At 46.7% G+C, this 15,061-nt stretch overlaps 1 protein-coding gene across 2 annotated transcripts in view; it reads left to right on the top strand.

Annotated features, from left to right (window-relative positions):
* znf438 (zinc finger protein 438) overlaps positions 1-15,061 on the top strand; it is a 34,379-nt gene that overhangs the window by 11,654 nt on the left and 7,664 nt on the right. Inside the window, exon 1 of one of the 2 annotated variants that reach the window (XM_037455520.2) lies at positions 5,479-5,550. The exons of the other annotated variant lie outside the window; for it this stretch is intronic. The gene's annotated coding sequence lies outside the window, so the exon portion shown is untranslated. Of the gene's footprint in view, positions 1-5,478; positions 5,551-15,061 lie in introns of those variants that run through there. 2 annotated transcript variants of the gene reach the window in all.

Here is a 15,061-nt window from a genome sequence, read left to right as displayed (position 1 = left end):
GACCCGCTTATTTATGAGGAACTAAGTTATTCATGCTTGGCATTGGCTCTCCATCACAACGGCTCCGTTGGCTCATTGTAGCCAGCAACATTTACACAGCGGGGTAGCTGATATTCACCCCCCCCAATGTAATATTCATTCGCATCATAATTTAGGACTATCATGCCAACGATCGGCCGGCTTGTTGTCCCTTTTGACACCTGCCTCCCATTTTTACACCTTCAGTATGCTTAGAAAGATGTTAAAAGCATCTAAATGCAAACTTATATTTTTACATAGTACTTTTTAACTGCTTATCAATTTGGGAGACTGTGTCAAGTTTTGTACCTTTACGAAACTATATAAAAATCATCCAACATTGCTAATGTAACATCATATAGTTGTGTTCCTGTATACTTTGGCTGACGCTTGCATGCAGTCTATTCTTGAAAGAGGACTGTGTTGTGCGAGGCACCATTGACCCGATGCATCAGGCTGTGTAGGCCAGTGATTCTTTTACCCATTTTCTTTGTTTCGTTCTGTCACTTTCGGTATTCATGCCCAATTTGTTCATAAGACGATTAGTTAAGAAAATAAGTAATAGGAGCTTTGACCTTCTGAACCCTCTCTTTTGAGAAGTGTAAATGCTGGATGTGAGTTAATTACAAGTGCATTACGGGGGGAGTATCCGGGGCTCTTTAAGCGAGGTCCCTTTTGCAGGAATATGAAAAGCAATTGCGACGTGTTCTGCACATCGATCAAATTAGATTATGCATTTCAGCTATTTTTATATACGCTTTCTGCCCAAATGTAGGCTGTTTACCCCTTCAGCATGTTCTGACAAGACGCATGTTCTGACAAGACAAACAACATCAAGACCAAAGTCCCAGTTGTGGGTCATGTAAGTGTTTCAACCCTGTTTTGTCATGAGAGTCAAGTCATGAGAAAGATTGTAGAATTTTGAATAATAAAACTACAGTAGGTGATGCTCTCTTTTTAGATCCAACTTGATTTCATTGGCAGTCGATAATTTGCACATCTGGCTTTGGTCTTGATATTTTGACGAGCGTGGAGGGCTGGTGATAACGACTTCATTTCATACGGCGTAATCCATCCATTGAACTGGACTGTGTGTGCTGGTGGTGTTGGGGCATGTCTGCGGGGGGGGGGGGCCTGGCAGGCGGCTGGGTCTCTGGGATGCCGCGATAGCGTTTGTTCCTTTGAGGGCCCCCGACATGATGTGGATAACAACACAAGCCCCGTCCACAGTCAGATCTCAGGCCAGCGCGAGCCCCGTCCAACGTACGCGCTGCCAAGGACCTGGGCGGGATAAAGAGCCCCCCCCCCACCCCCCCGCGGTGGATTGGTTGAGCACATCATCACACGTGTAACACAGGTTTGATGGCTGATAGCGGGGGGGCCCCCCCCTGCTCCGGCTGGCGCACACGGCGATCCCTGGATGCCCACCCCTCTAGTCGCTCTCGTCTTCCCTTGATCCGCCTCAACCGGCTCCTATGCCTCAAACACCCCCCCCCACCAGCTCTTTCAGAGCCTCTCTCCCCCCTCTTTGAAACCGTCTTTCTTCTTTGCCTTCTCCCCTCCCAGTTCCTCGTCAGATCCACAGGGCCAGATTTTTATCGCTTTTCTGCGAGTCCTGCGAGGGGAACCTTGAGGGTCTCCGTGGGATCAATTTAAAAGGGAAGCGCTCGTCTCTCCTCGGCCCTCTCGGGCTGATTGGGCCCGCTCGCCAGGAACTTGTAGGCTTTTGATCTCCAACGCCCCCAACCACCCTTTGCTCAAAGTTTTTGTTGGAGCTTGAGCTTAAAAAAAAAAAAAAAGAATGAAAAATCCTGTTCCACTTTCTGAGAAATATGGGCCCCTTTCTCTGCACCTGGGAGAGAGCAAGGGGGAGTTCTGTAAACCCACTGGGTGGTACCAGGAATCTATGGGCGCGACTGGCTTGCCTTTGAAGACCTGAGAGCGACCCCTCTCTTCAGGTGGAGGTGCGCCGGCGAGCTCCTCGGGCCCGAACAACCCTGGTGAGACGTTGCGATGCCTAATTGAGGCGGTGCGGTGCGGGGGGGGGGGGGACTGGCCTTGGTGTTACAAAGAGGAGAAAGGGACGAGGCGGCGCCCGGGAGCGTCCCCACGCCGAGCCCAGTTGACGTTGCTGCCGCTGTTGTACGACATGATGGAACAGTGACCCCGCAGCAAGAGGGGACTACCCGCCAGGGAGCGCTCTGTTCAGGCTTAAGTGTTTCTGAGCGCCGGTACAGGATAATCCAGTCTTATTACATTTACAATTATTTCAATTTTTAATCTGAAAAGTAGTTGCAGACAGGGCACTACGGCAGTGAGCTGAGAATCCAGCCCACACCGATGGTGGAGATGCTCCGAATCCCACCAGCAAACGGGAAGAAGTGACTGAACACAAAACACCAGATGGTTTGGGCTCAATGGTTTTCAACTGTACGAGTTATGAATTATGGTAACGATTGGTCAGTCAACTCGCATGGTGCATGGCATGCACTGTAATTGTGCATTTTCGAAAATAAGTGAATAAAAGAAGAAATATTCAGTGCATTTAAATGGAGTGTGTGCAGCCAGCTGGCCGCTCTCTGCTCAGAGAGCAAACTGAAGGCTTTGAGGTGGTTCGGTCACGAAGCAAAGCACCCGTCATTTTCAAAGCTCCTGGGTCCCTCGGTGATGACATCACCGGTGTAGTTGTGCACTAATTGAGGTTTAATGCTAGAGTAGAGCGAGCAGGGCTGTAATTTTCCCGCCCAGCCTGGAATAGAGACGACGGCTTGTCATGTGGTCTGGGTCTAATTTAGGTTGCAGTGCTACAGCTGTGGGACACCTCACGCTTTAATGCTCCTCACTCGGCCCGGCGATTAAAAACAAAATATATATATGTGTGTGTGTGTGTGTGTATATGGAAAAAGCAGCTTATGAAGTGATGTATTGGACATGCCGAGACATGGACGTACATCAGTAGTGATATTTGACACTTGGTTGCTAAGATGTTTCGTCCAAAAAACCCTACCGTGGGAACTAGATTTTCATAAAAAGAATTCTTCCAGTGGCTGTTGCAAGAAAACACCAACGTACTCAAGTGAGCCTGGAAAGGGAAAAAAATCACCCGGCTAAAACATGCACTCCTCCTGAATGCAAAGCAACACAAATAGACCCCCCCGCAGGTGGAGCAGGCAGCGGCTGTGACATGGTGTGTGTCGTCGTGACACCCGTCCCAACCCGAGCCGGTCCTCCTCGCTCCGGCCAGATCAAAGCCCGTTTGAAGGGAAAAGCGTTCATCACAAGTTATTTCATTGACATTGCCCGCTGGAGTGAAGGGGGGGGGGGGGCATCTGATAGCAGCAGCGGCGGCCGTTACACCGTAGATTCTTTCTTTCTTTCGTGTTCTCAAGCCAAATAAATAATGCTGCCGTGATCGTAAGTGCACTGAAAATTGTCGCTCTGTGCGTTGACTTTTGGACGGAATCCTCCGTCCTTCACATCACGTGTCATTTAGCTCACACTTTTTATCCGTCCTTGACCTGCGGCATGAAAATGTAGACGAGCAAGTTTCCAGTGGCGCAGTAGTCTTAATATTAAAGCTTTGCACTTGGGTATTTTTCATTTTAATGCTAATTCTACTAGTTTACCCATTTTTCTTGTCTATGTGAGTCAGAATGTGAAAATCATTTCAAATTGGCCACTCGGTGCATTAAGTTCTTGCACTTTCTATAATTATCATTCTCTTTTATAACTATGCACGCAGGTTAGTTTGCAACCCAGTTCCAAGAAAAGACTCTCATTGACTCACACAAGTGTCCTAACATAAGCTTCCAGATTGCACCATCAGAACGACCAAGGTACGTTTCATCATTTAAATTCGGTGTGATGAAAGCGGCCAGCTTGGCAGCAGGTCGCTGTGATCGGCCCTCGTACGGAGGAGTCTGAGAGCGAGCGTGGAAATAAGCCGCGGATGTGTCTCTCTGTAATGCACACTGGCCTCAGGGTGTGATTTAGAAATGAAAGAGCGTTTTGTGATTAACTCTTGACGCATGCATGCGAGCGAGAGAGAGAGAGAATCAGGTTTTATTGCACGTTTTTTATTTTATTTTTTTCTGAAATTGAAGGCGCTTCTCTCGGTAAAATCTTCAATATTTTATATGGAAACTGTGCGAAAAGTCATTTTTATTATCGTACACCCTAATTCCCCATGAGAAAATGTTATCTCGCTCATGAATAATAGAGCTAAATAAATAAATGATGACATTCGGTCCCCGACCCCCGAGCGCCGTTGCGGCCACGGTGTAAACGAAGGCCGTTCGACCTCCAGGTCAAAACCAAGAACCAGGAACCGTAGTGAGCCTTTCCGGAGCCCGGCTTGTTGCAACCAGGCTTCAGTGTCTCCTTCTGAGTTCAGGTAGCCCACGAAAATGAAACACCGCTCCAGCATGGCGTGTCCCGGACTCCTGCTTCTCCATAATTTATCCAGACAACTAGAATGATTATTCTATGAATATGCACTAAAAAGTGTGTGTGTGTGTGTGTGTGTGTCTCTTTCCTGCCTGAAACAAAGAGGTGTCAGGGCGAATTAGGCCCCCCCACGACTGAACGCCCAGCAAGCTTAGAGATGCACCACAGGTTCTGCTGAGTCGCACATGAGCCATGGTGTCTGCCCTCCCCCTCCCCCCCTTTCCCCCCCTCTCCCCTTCCCTCCTGAGATGCTTTAACAAGGTTGTTGGAAGAGGATAAGGCGTGTTAAATGAATAATTTACACAGAAGAGCGCTCCTTATTTATTTAATACGGCTGGATGTGACTGAGTGGGCAGCCCGCTGCCCCCCCGACTGCCGAGACGCTGGCTAAACGGGAACATGGAGGGCCGTTTAGAGGGAGCAAAGGGGGGGTACATGGGAGACTTTGTAGAGCGGCTGTACGCACGCTCGTGAACCAGGAGGAATCTTGTTGTCCCGCCACGTCACTCGTTGCTGCAACACATCATATAAAGGACCCTTCAACTATTTAAAAAAAAAAATGGATTCATTCTTGAACATGTGTTTCAAGCTGTAACCAAATGATGTGATGTCACGATTTAGAGAACCAACAACATTTGAGAGTTTCAACACAGTCAATGCATATGATACAAATCAAATTCATTTTATTTTGTGTAGCCCAAATCCCAAATTAGCCTCAGAGGGCTTTACACTCTGTACACATGCAACATCCTCTGTCCCGAAACCCTCACATCGGCACAAGAAACAAATGAAAAAAGGGAAGCAACCTTAGGGAGAAGGTCAGAGGAGGGATGGACCTACAATGGATCTCATGTGTATCAGATAACATGGTAAATGAAAGGTTTAGTAGTAGTGTAGACGTTGTGATACTCTTTAGCATTTTCATTTATATCTTAAACCTTGTGATTTATGCATTTTATTTTAAAGGTCAATGTTTTCTTGTCTTTACAGGGGGGGGTGTGGGGGGGGCAGGACCACAACACCACCCATAGAGAGAAGGAAAAAGCCGAGTGAGGAAGCAGCTGAGCAGGGTGGATCATCCAATCGGTAAACGTCTTTTAGGATTCATGATGTACATGTCATGGTAGGGATGTGTTTTACATTTACACATAAGCACACAGTCATTTCAGTTCACTGAGTCTTCTGAAACAGGGTCAAAGTCTGCGAGAAAAGGTCAAGCCGTGGCAGAAGAAGCAAAAATAGCAAATCGGTCTTTCCGGCCTCTGAATTTCACGTTGTATGTGATTACATGTCAGTTTGTTTCTTGTAGAGGAAATAAAACCTCTCCGACCAATCAGGTCATGATCAGAATCCTTCAAATCCTCTCTCTTAGACATTGGCTCTGTCATCTTCTCCTCCGTCCTCCTCCTCCTCCTCCTTCTTCATCCTGTGGACAATGGCAGCCCAAGAGAGATACATCACCACAGTTCCCCTGTGTGTGTGTGTGTGTGTGTGTGTGTGTCCCAGGAGAATGAAATCCCACAGCTCACACTGACCTCATTATAAAAATAGCTCATCTATCCAGCCATCACATTTCCCTCCATTTCCTCCACCATCTTTTATATCATGATCCACTGTACCTCCCCCTCTCTGTCCGTGTTTGTGCTGGATTTAACGTGAGATTAAAAGCTCACACGAGCCCTTGTAATGGCACGGTCCCACTCCCTCGCAGCACCTGTCATTACCAATCTGTCCGTAATCCGAGATCATGAGATGCCTTTTAATCACACAACATTGTCACGTCACGTCTCCCTCAGGTTTTTGTCCCTGAGCTTCCTGTCGTCTTTTGTACCTGGACCCAGCAGCCCCCCCCCCCCCCACCGCAGAGCAGCGCTCCATTAATTCAACAGCGGTATTAGTGATCATTACAGTCCGAGGCCGTCTTTGATCCCGCCAGGCAGCGTTTCCTGCGCTGTTAACACCTCGACAAAGACACCTGAGCTTACTTTAAATTCATGGACTACAGACAGAAACTAGACAGACAGAAGATTCAGCAAATCTCCACTAATGAGAAGTGGTTTGCGAGATTGAAATGAAGAAAATGGATAGTAAAAAGTCAATGGTCTTCAGAAGACTTTGTTTGAGCAAACAAGGTGAAAGCACTAACGCCTTGTTTTACATTCACACATAAGCACACAGTCATTTCAGTTTCCTGAAACGGGGTCAAAGTCTGAGAGAAAAGGTCAAGCCGTGGCAGAAGAAGCAAAAATGGCAATTTCACGTTCAATTACTAAACGTGAAATGAACATGAACTGTGTTGAAGACATAAAACCAGAACTTAAGACCATGAACTCATGTTTACAATATTTCCTGAAGAAATAAATCAAGAGAGAAGTGCTCATTTTTCCATAGGATCAGAGGAGTCTGCCCCTGAATGCAGCTTTAAGGTACTTCTGCATCGACGTCCCTCATTGGAGGTCGCAGCCTGGTTCTAGAAAGACACCGTGTGTTTGTGCCCTTCATTACTTACCCATCCTCTATGTCCCTTATGCTGCCTTCACACCAAAAGCAAAGCACATTTTCATGAAGCTTTACGAGTTGTAGTTTTTTGGCGCCTGAAAGGGGGCGTGACTCATCTCTGCGACTCGTCTTTGTGAAGACACTTGTCATTTCCGCTGTCCTCCGTGGAAATAACCACTAATTGTTGCTCTGTACTTGCTTTGGAAATGACACAACAGTCAGAACCAACCAACTTCCAGACGTTGAATCTCTGCATGTCTGTCTGTCTGTCTGTCTCTGGTGAGCAGCTTTCTCCATGAAGTATATTCATGCCTGACGGCGGCAGGACGGCGCTCCTTCGCTCCCTCGGCGTCCTCCGCGCTGTGCTGCCTTGCCTCCGCATCCATTCGTTGCGTCGGTGCATCTGACTTTGGAATAATTAGCTTTGCTCCTGGTGTGAATGCAGCAATAGAAGGGGCCATGTTAACGGAGTGAAGCTGCTCAGCTGACCTCCTTTTGGAAGCCCGGGCTGACGTCAACGGGAGAAAAGCGGGTGGGATCATCTGCATATTCTTTTGATCTGGCGCCGGGCTCTTGGAGCATCCGTCATTAAGGACGTTCTCTCGACGCGGTGGAGTCGAGAGAGCTCCACCGCGTGCCCCCTTCTCCGCCAGCGCCCTTCACTCCATCACATCCTCTACCTCGCCGCCGCCCTTCGCTTCAAAGCCGCCCCCAAGTTGTGTTGAAAGCCAAAACCACTTTTGTCTGTCCTTCACCGGCAAGCCGACGTGTTTGTGTCTGCGCCGTGTTGCCCTTGGGGTGGGTTACCTCCACCCCCTCCATCTCATCTCTTCTCCTCCCTCACCTTGCTGTTTATCCGTCTCCGGGCTCGTCACATCCCTGAACCGGCTCTAATTAGCATCCCACACAAGACTGTTTACTTACTCCGGTACCGGGAGAAGGGGAGGGAGGTGGGAATGAAAGTAAGAGTGTCGGAAAAAAGGGAGGAGAGGGAGAGACTGAGGAAGCCAGGAAGAGGGAGAGGGAAGAAGAAGAAGAGAATCTAAGAGCCATGAGACTCAGAGGGTAACGATAGTTAGAAAGACCATGATGCAAAAAGTCAAGAAAGTGAGAGGGAAGTTCCCCCCCCTCTCTCCACGCCTCCTCTCTCTGCCTGTTCCAGCGTTTCATCTGAGACGCGGCGTGCCTCAAATTAGTGAGCTGGCAGCTTCCATCCCTCCTTCCAGGGCCCCCATTAAAGTTCTCTCGTGCGTTGAGTGGGGCCAGGAACACAGGTGTTATCGTAGTGTCCCAATTGAGGTTGCGGTGGTATCACAGCGAAGCAGCCCCACGTCTGTCCTTGGGTGAGGGGGAAAGGAAGAGGGTGGAAATGAAAGGTCCTCTACCTACATCCTTTTGGTATTAAATCTCATGTATCTTACCCTACTTCCTGGTTCCTACGTACTAGGGCTGCACGGTATGCAGGTATAAGATCTCCTCACACACCGTTCATACCGGTGTTACTGCATAACAACTGACTGAATTTTCAATCAATGTGTCAATAACCCGCAACAAACTCTCTTTAACAGGGTAAAACACCACGACACAACACACAGCTTGTGACACAATTTGTACCACTAATAATTGTACATTTATAAAGATGACCCCGCCGAACTGCATGCTGGGTACAGCTCACCACAAGACGTAACTCTGTTGCTCTTTTCCCTCGAGGAACAACGAGAGACCAGAGATGCACCAACAAGTAGGATTACTTCTCTACTCTCTAGAGGAAAAGGGGGTTCAGACTTGGTTTGGTAGTCCATCAAATCACAAGTCTACTAATTGGACAACTATCTGACCGCTCCATTGAATCCCAATGCTCTCTCTTAGCAAAGGGTCAAGTGTGACTCGACCTGGTGCGTGCCGCTCTAGATTTCAAATGCAGTGGTCTGCATCGGCTTTTTGTTATTACCGGCTGGTGGTCATGGAGATTTGTGTTGGCTACGGTCTTCTCCAAATGGAATGGGAACATGGTGAGAATCACCTATGAGGGTGATCAATTGGGCCAAATCCACTGGTTACTACAGGTCATTATTGGACCTCCAAGAATGTCATTCCATGTCAAAATATGCCTTTCCACCATTTCAAAGTAAAGACAACATCTCCTTTGGGCTGGGACTTCTTCCAGCGTGTGTCCTACATGGTGTTTTACTGAGCTCACCGTGGTTTTATCTGCATATGTAGATGCTGCCAGGTCACCTTACATGTCATGCTCCACCAGTTTCCCCTTTCTTCTCATGTGTGCTATCTGCATCTGGAGCAATCTCACTGGCTCGTTGTCATTTCCTTCCTTGTTCCTGTTGGTCAAAGCAGAAATGTACATGCGGCAACCAGTGACTGTGCACATTTCTGAACTATTACGCAGTCTGTGTTTTCACAGACCTTGAGGTCAGCAGATTAAAAGGCCCTTTGTCACATGCTGTCACTCTGAATGATGCTATTGTAAAGCGTTCCCAAATGGTCCATTCGGTTTTGATGGTGTGATCGTGAGCATTGAAGTTATATTTTAACTTTCTTCTTCTTCTGTATTCCCAAGCAGCATTAGTTGTCTCCTCCCTTCCCCCAACAGCCCTCATCCTTCTCTCATATTTGATTTCCTCCTTCCCTTTCTCCGCCGCTCTTTAGTGCTTCAGAAGGTTCGAATTGTTGTTGTTGTTGTGGTGGATGGAAAGGTCGGATACTTATTGGCCACACGAGGTGGGAGGAGCCTGTTAACACTCAACACTCAACCTTGTGTGTGTGTGTGTGTGTGTGTGTGTGTGTGTGTGTGTGTGTGTGTGTGTGTGTGTGTGTGTGTGTGTGTGTGTGTGTGTGTGTGTGTGTGTGTGTGTGTGTGTGTGTGTGTGTGTGTGTGTGTGTGTGTGTGTGTGTGTGTGTGTGTGTGTGTGTGTGTGTGTGATTTTGCTCATTGGCGAGAATGGATGATTGAGGATGTTACTGTTTCCTTGATGGACAGGAGGTCAAAGGTCATTGGTTGTCATGGGTTTACATCATCCTCCCTTCAAAGAGCCTCATTTTTTTACTGAGGTTCCAGCTTTTCTGTCGTGTGTACACATTCTGAAATCCTGACTGATGAGTGGATCATTTTTTCCTTCTATTTGAATGAAAGCAAAGGAGCCTTGGTTTCAAAGAGGAGCCGCGGGTTAGCAGTGAGATTTCTATATCGATTAATCTACATCCACATGCAGGGCAGAGCAGCGGCACCCTAATTGGAATGGATTTCTCAGTTGCATTGATTTACTCAGGTGACAGTAGATGACATACGACTGTGTGTGTGTGTGTGTGTGTGTGTGTGTGTGTGTGTGTGTGTGTGCGCATGCCAGGAATACCATATGACACTGCAATGTGTCCTTTCCCTTATTTATTTATTTAGACTCTTGGTTGCGCAGTAAAAGGGTAAAAGCAGCAGTTTGATGTGACCAAATAGCCAGTTATTGTGTGTGTGTGTGTGTTCTCCATCTCTAGCTCTCCTTGGAGCTCTCATTCAGCAGAGCCATGGGATGAAACAAGGACCTCTGCAAACAGTGATTTAATTTTCCCCATCACTGCCTTCGCTCCAGACCCCCTCGCTCCCTTGTGTGCGCACACACACACACACACACACACACACACATATACGCACACACGTACACCTTAGGCTGGGGAGCAAAGATGAGCAGTTAGCATGCGTGCAGGAGGACGCAATCAAGCACAGATAACGCTTAAATTCACTCAGGAGTACAAAACAATTGGAATGATCTAATTTATTCTTTGACTGCATGAATCTTCTCAATGTTCTTTTTTATTGTTGTTTGAATAATGGGCTGGAATAAACAAGATTGAGATGTTTTATTTTAAGTACCTTTCTCACTCGCCCAGGTTCACTAATCCAACACACACAGAGAGAGAGAGAGAGAGAGAGAGAGGCTGGTGAAAGATGGCCGCTGGACATGGCTTCTCACAGCCGCCTGGCCCCGACCCCCCATGATCTTCCCTCTTATCTAGCCCAGATCCTGGCCTTTCATCTGGGCTAAAACCTGGGGGAGATTGGCCTCTGATGGGGTTTTTTTTTTTTTTTGGGCCCTCCCTCTCTTACACACAAACACAGACACACACACACTACGCTTCATTCCAGACCCCCTCCATCTCCAGGCTCTATCTTTGAGTCCCAGATGAGCATTGCTCTCACCTACAAGGGAGATAACAAACCCCACACTACTCTGCTCCCTGCTCTTTCTCAAAACTCCTTACATTTTCATCCCCGTGCCCCCCCCCCCCCCCCCCCCCCCCCCCCCATACCAGACTCGAGTAGAAGGGAAACTCCGGCCTGTCCACTGTTGTGGGAGCAAATGCAGGACCCTGCAATAGAAACCGCTGAGGCGAGATGTTGAAGGCATCGGGGGTGCCACCACAACGCGGCTCTCTGCATGTTCCTGACATTTCGCAGAGCGCCGCCTCTCGCCCAGTCGCGGCGCAGCCTGACAATAGGCAGGTTGTTTTGGCTGGTCGGCCCGGAGCGTTCCATTCCAGGTGGGCGCCTGCTCCGTCCCCACACTGCCCTCCTGCTCAACCCTGACCCGTTTCCAGCATAAACAGCAGATCCTCACCTCTAACCCTTCTGGCTTTACCTGATAATCTGTCTCTGTGGATCGCCCCCACCTTGTTTTTCTTTTTTCCCCTCTCCCTCCCCCTGGTGTCTCACATTCTCTCATGAACCCGTTCTTGGTGTCACCCTTGCCCTGACCTCTGACCCCAGTCAGATCAGAGCGTTGGGCGTTTAAAATCCCGTGGCAGATTGAGTAGCATCCGTGACCTCCGTGGGCATTTTCTCTGTGGTTTACCCGTCACATTCAGCATGTACCAGTGGGTCAGACCCAGTCTTGAAGTGGGGGGCATTTCGAGCCACGTGAGCCAACGTTATACAGCTAGACTTCTGTGGCTATGAAGAACATTTAGACCCCTCACCCTCCAATTTGATAGATTACGTTTTGCCCATTTATCCACACACAGAAACTCTTCGTTACAAATAGAAAACAACTGCTTGAATTTCTTTCTATTGTACACAAGTTAGTTGGGTCTTCATTATGTTCTTGTATTATTTTAAAAGATCTTGCATCTCCAGATACTGTAGAACTTGATTGGAGGCAAATTCTATTGACTGGACATGATTTAGAAAACACAAACACAGGTATGTCAAAGTGAACACCTAAAATGAAGAGGTGAGACCTATGACAATTGGGAGCTGGCCAACCAGACAATCAATGAGAAACTGAGTTGAAGTTGTATCATGACGTGTTTGTCACAACTTGTACAAGTCTCACTTCCAGCAATGTGACCACCTGCTCACCCCCAGGTGGGCCACACTCCATAGTGCCGTGTGACCAGCAGCCAATCCCTAGGAACTCTCTGGAAACTCGGGCTCTCAATAGATCATTCAAAAAGGACTGATTAATCGCACATTTAAAAAAAAAAAAAAGAAGCATTTATCGCATATTTATTCGTTTGTTTTTCTTAGACTAAATATTTAAAGTTTGACACATGAAGGATTCCTCTGCACACTTCTTCTGTTCGTTTTACTCTCAATGCAAAAAGCTAGTGGCTACTTTAAGAAATACAGATGGAATAGATTCTTATGTTTCCTTTACTAGATGTTAAGCAGATTTTTTTTATTTTTGCCTTCTTTGAACTGCCTTTTTTGGAACCGTGTTAAAATGACCATTTGGAGAACACAACTACACCATCTTTATGTAATGCTAGCCCTTGGTTTTCTCCTGTCTGTTTCATCATGTTTAGAAGCGGGTTTACAGGTGGTTTTCATGTGGATTATGCAGATAGAAGGACGCTGAGGTTCTTTGTAGACATTGTGACTGCACTGTTCTGTGGTCATCACAGAAACTCACTTACTGTATTAGGTACCAGAAGGGCTGAGGACATTTTGCAACTGCTAGCTTCAGGGCCTCCTGTGAAAAGTTCTCACCCTGGAGTTGGTCCACTGCTTCAAACAATTCAATTCATTTTATTTTGTATGATCCAAAATGGCAAATTCCAAATTTGCCTCAGAAGGCTTTACAGTCTTGTCACATGCGACATCGGCACAAGGAAAACTCCCCAAAAAAACGCTCCACCCCACCAATATTATTTAAAGCAGCTTATATATTTATTGCAGCCAAATCAGCAGAATAACGTTTTCAGACTGCCACAATCATTACAAGTGCAGAACTCCAGATTTATTAAGAGCAGAATCTGCGTTTAATAAAATCACAATAAGTGCCAAACCTGTAAATCTCTCGATTGCACAATTCACTCTTTTTCTGCTAAAAATGAGAACATCCTGTACATAGAAAAGTGGACAGAGGAAGCAGGTTGCTTAGTGGGGAGTTTTGCCCTTTTTATTGGCGCTAAACTAAATCCATGGATTGGAAGACCGCTGCAAAAATAGAAGATATTTTAAGACCCCCAAACCAGGAGACAAATACGAGTTGGTTGGAGACAATGTGGCTCATTGGAGGCAAATCATCTCCACACATATATCTGTGTCACACAGGCTCTATATTGGAATGGTATTCACAGTTCATCAAGCGCTGTATTTCACACTCAAAGGCTCCGGATTCTGGGCCACGTTTTGTTTTTTTAATCCAGACCAGAAGCTGTGGCCCTTTGGAGGCAAATCGAAATAGAAATCACCAGAAACTGTATAACCGCCTTCACTAAAACTTAAGTCCAGAAACATTTTGGAAATATTGAAAATTGGAAAAGTTGACTTTTTCAAATTTAGAATAACTTAATACAATGTATCCAGGTGTATGTATGTTTTTTTTCTTCAAGATTCCGTTTTCCACATCGAAACATACAACATATACTTTTTTTAGTTTGGTTCAACTTTTCATCATCAGGTCCAAATTTAAGAATGGCGCCCCTTTTAGTTTGAGCCTAAAGCTCAGCTTTACTCCATGTTGAGTAAACCTAAGGCGTTGAACGTGGTAAACGTAGCCTTGGTAACGTTGGCAGTGCAGTTGCACTTGTAGACCAAAACCAGGCGACGGGTTGTAACGTTTGCTGCTTGGTTCCTCCTGTGTCTTCCTGTCCCTGCTTCCTCCTGCGACAGTCGTGCTGCCATCTGTACATCCGAGGAAACATGCGTGTGCAGACGCTCGAGACGTAGCGGCAGCAGCATACGATAGAAACAATCCGAGTACGTGATCAGATTAGACATGAAATCACCTTCCGGAAACACATTTACATAGTAATGAGCAAACTTGGCAGGAGGAGATTTGTGTTTTCAGTGCTTCCTGCATTCTTAGAATGATCGGGGTGCATTCCATTTGTATCTCACTGTTTAGCATTGACTGCATGGATTTACAGTTACAATCTTAGGGGATGTATTTTGTGGAGTTACTTGGTTTCAGGTGATGTCTGCTGATTAAAGCTGTTGCTACACCTGTTCTTTCTCCCTCATGTCCAGCTGTAAGCTTTCACATGGTAGAATGAATCGCCAGGCGCTTTCGCCTCCACCACAGACTCCCACTTTCTGTAGCTGCAGGAAAGGCCCAGAGGAACACGCATCCCATGTTATCACGTGTTATTCCACCCGCTCTTCGGCCAAAGTCACAGGAAGACAGGAGCCAACTATCCACACAGAGGAGGAATAGTTATATGGAGCCGTAATGTGGTAGGGGTACTGTATAAATAATCTCTACACGCAGAAACACTTCCAGCTGTTACACAACAGGCCTGTCTTTCTTAACGCATTTTGCTCAACTTGCTTTGAAAATAAATATAGAGGTGGAGAGGGGGGGCCAAATGGGGTTATGGACAAATTCTATTGTTGAATATCTGCCTTTTGAGACACCTCCAGATTGTTGCACTCAATGCTGATAATGCAGAGCGGAGTCGGTCGTGATGTGAAGTTCAAACTTCACAGGCTGTTTACAATTAGGCCCTTTGATGCATTCCCCTGTAATCTCTCCCTCCGTTGCAGCTCCAGATTTTAGCATTGCTACAAGCGAAGGGAATTGTGCCTTTGTTTTTAAAGCCATACCTGTGGCTTTTGATTGATGGATGGAAACTGTACAGTAGATTT

The sequence above is a fragment of the Pungitius pungitius genome, chromosome 19 (assembly GCF_949316345.1).
Source record: "Pungitius pungitius chromosome 19, fPunPun2.1, whole genome shotgun sequence".
NCBI lineage: Eukaryota > Metazoa > Chordata > Actinopteri > Perciformes > Gasterosteidae > Pungitius > Pungitius pungitius.
This window is presented reverse-complemented; position numbering and strand designations above follow the sequence as displayed.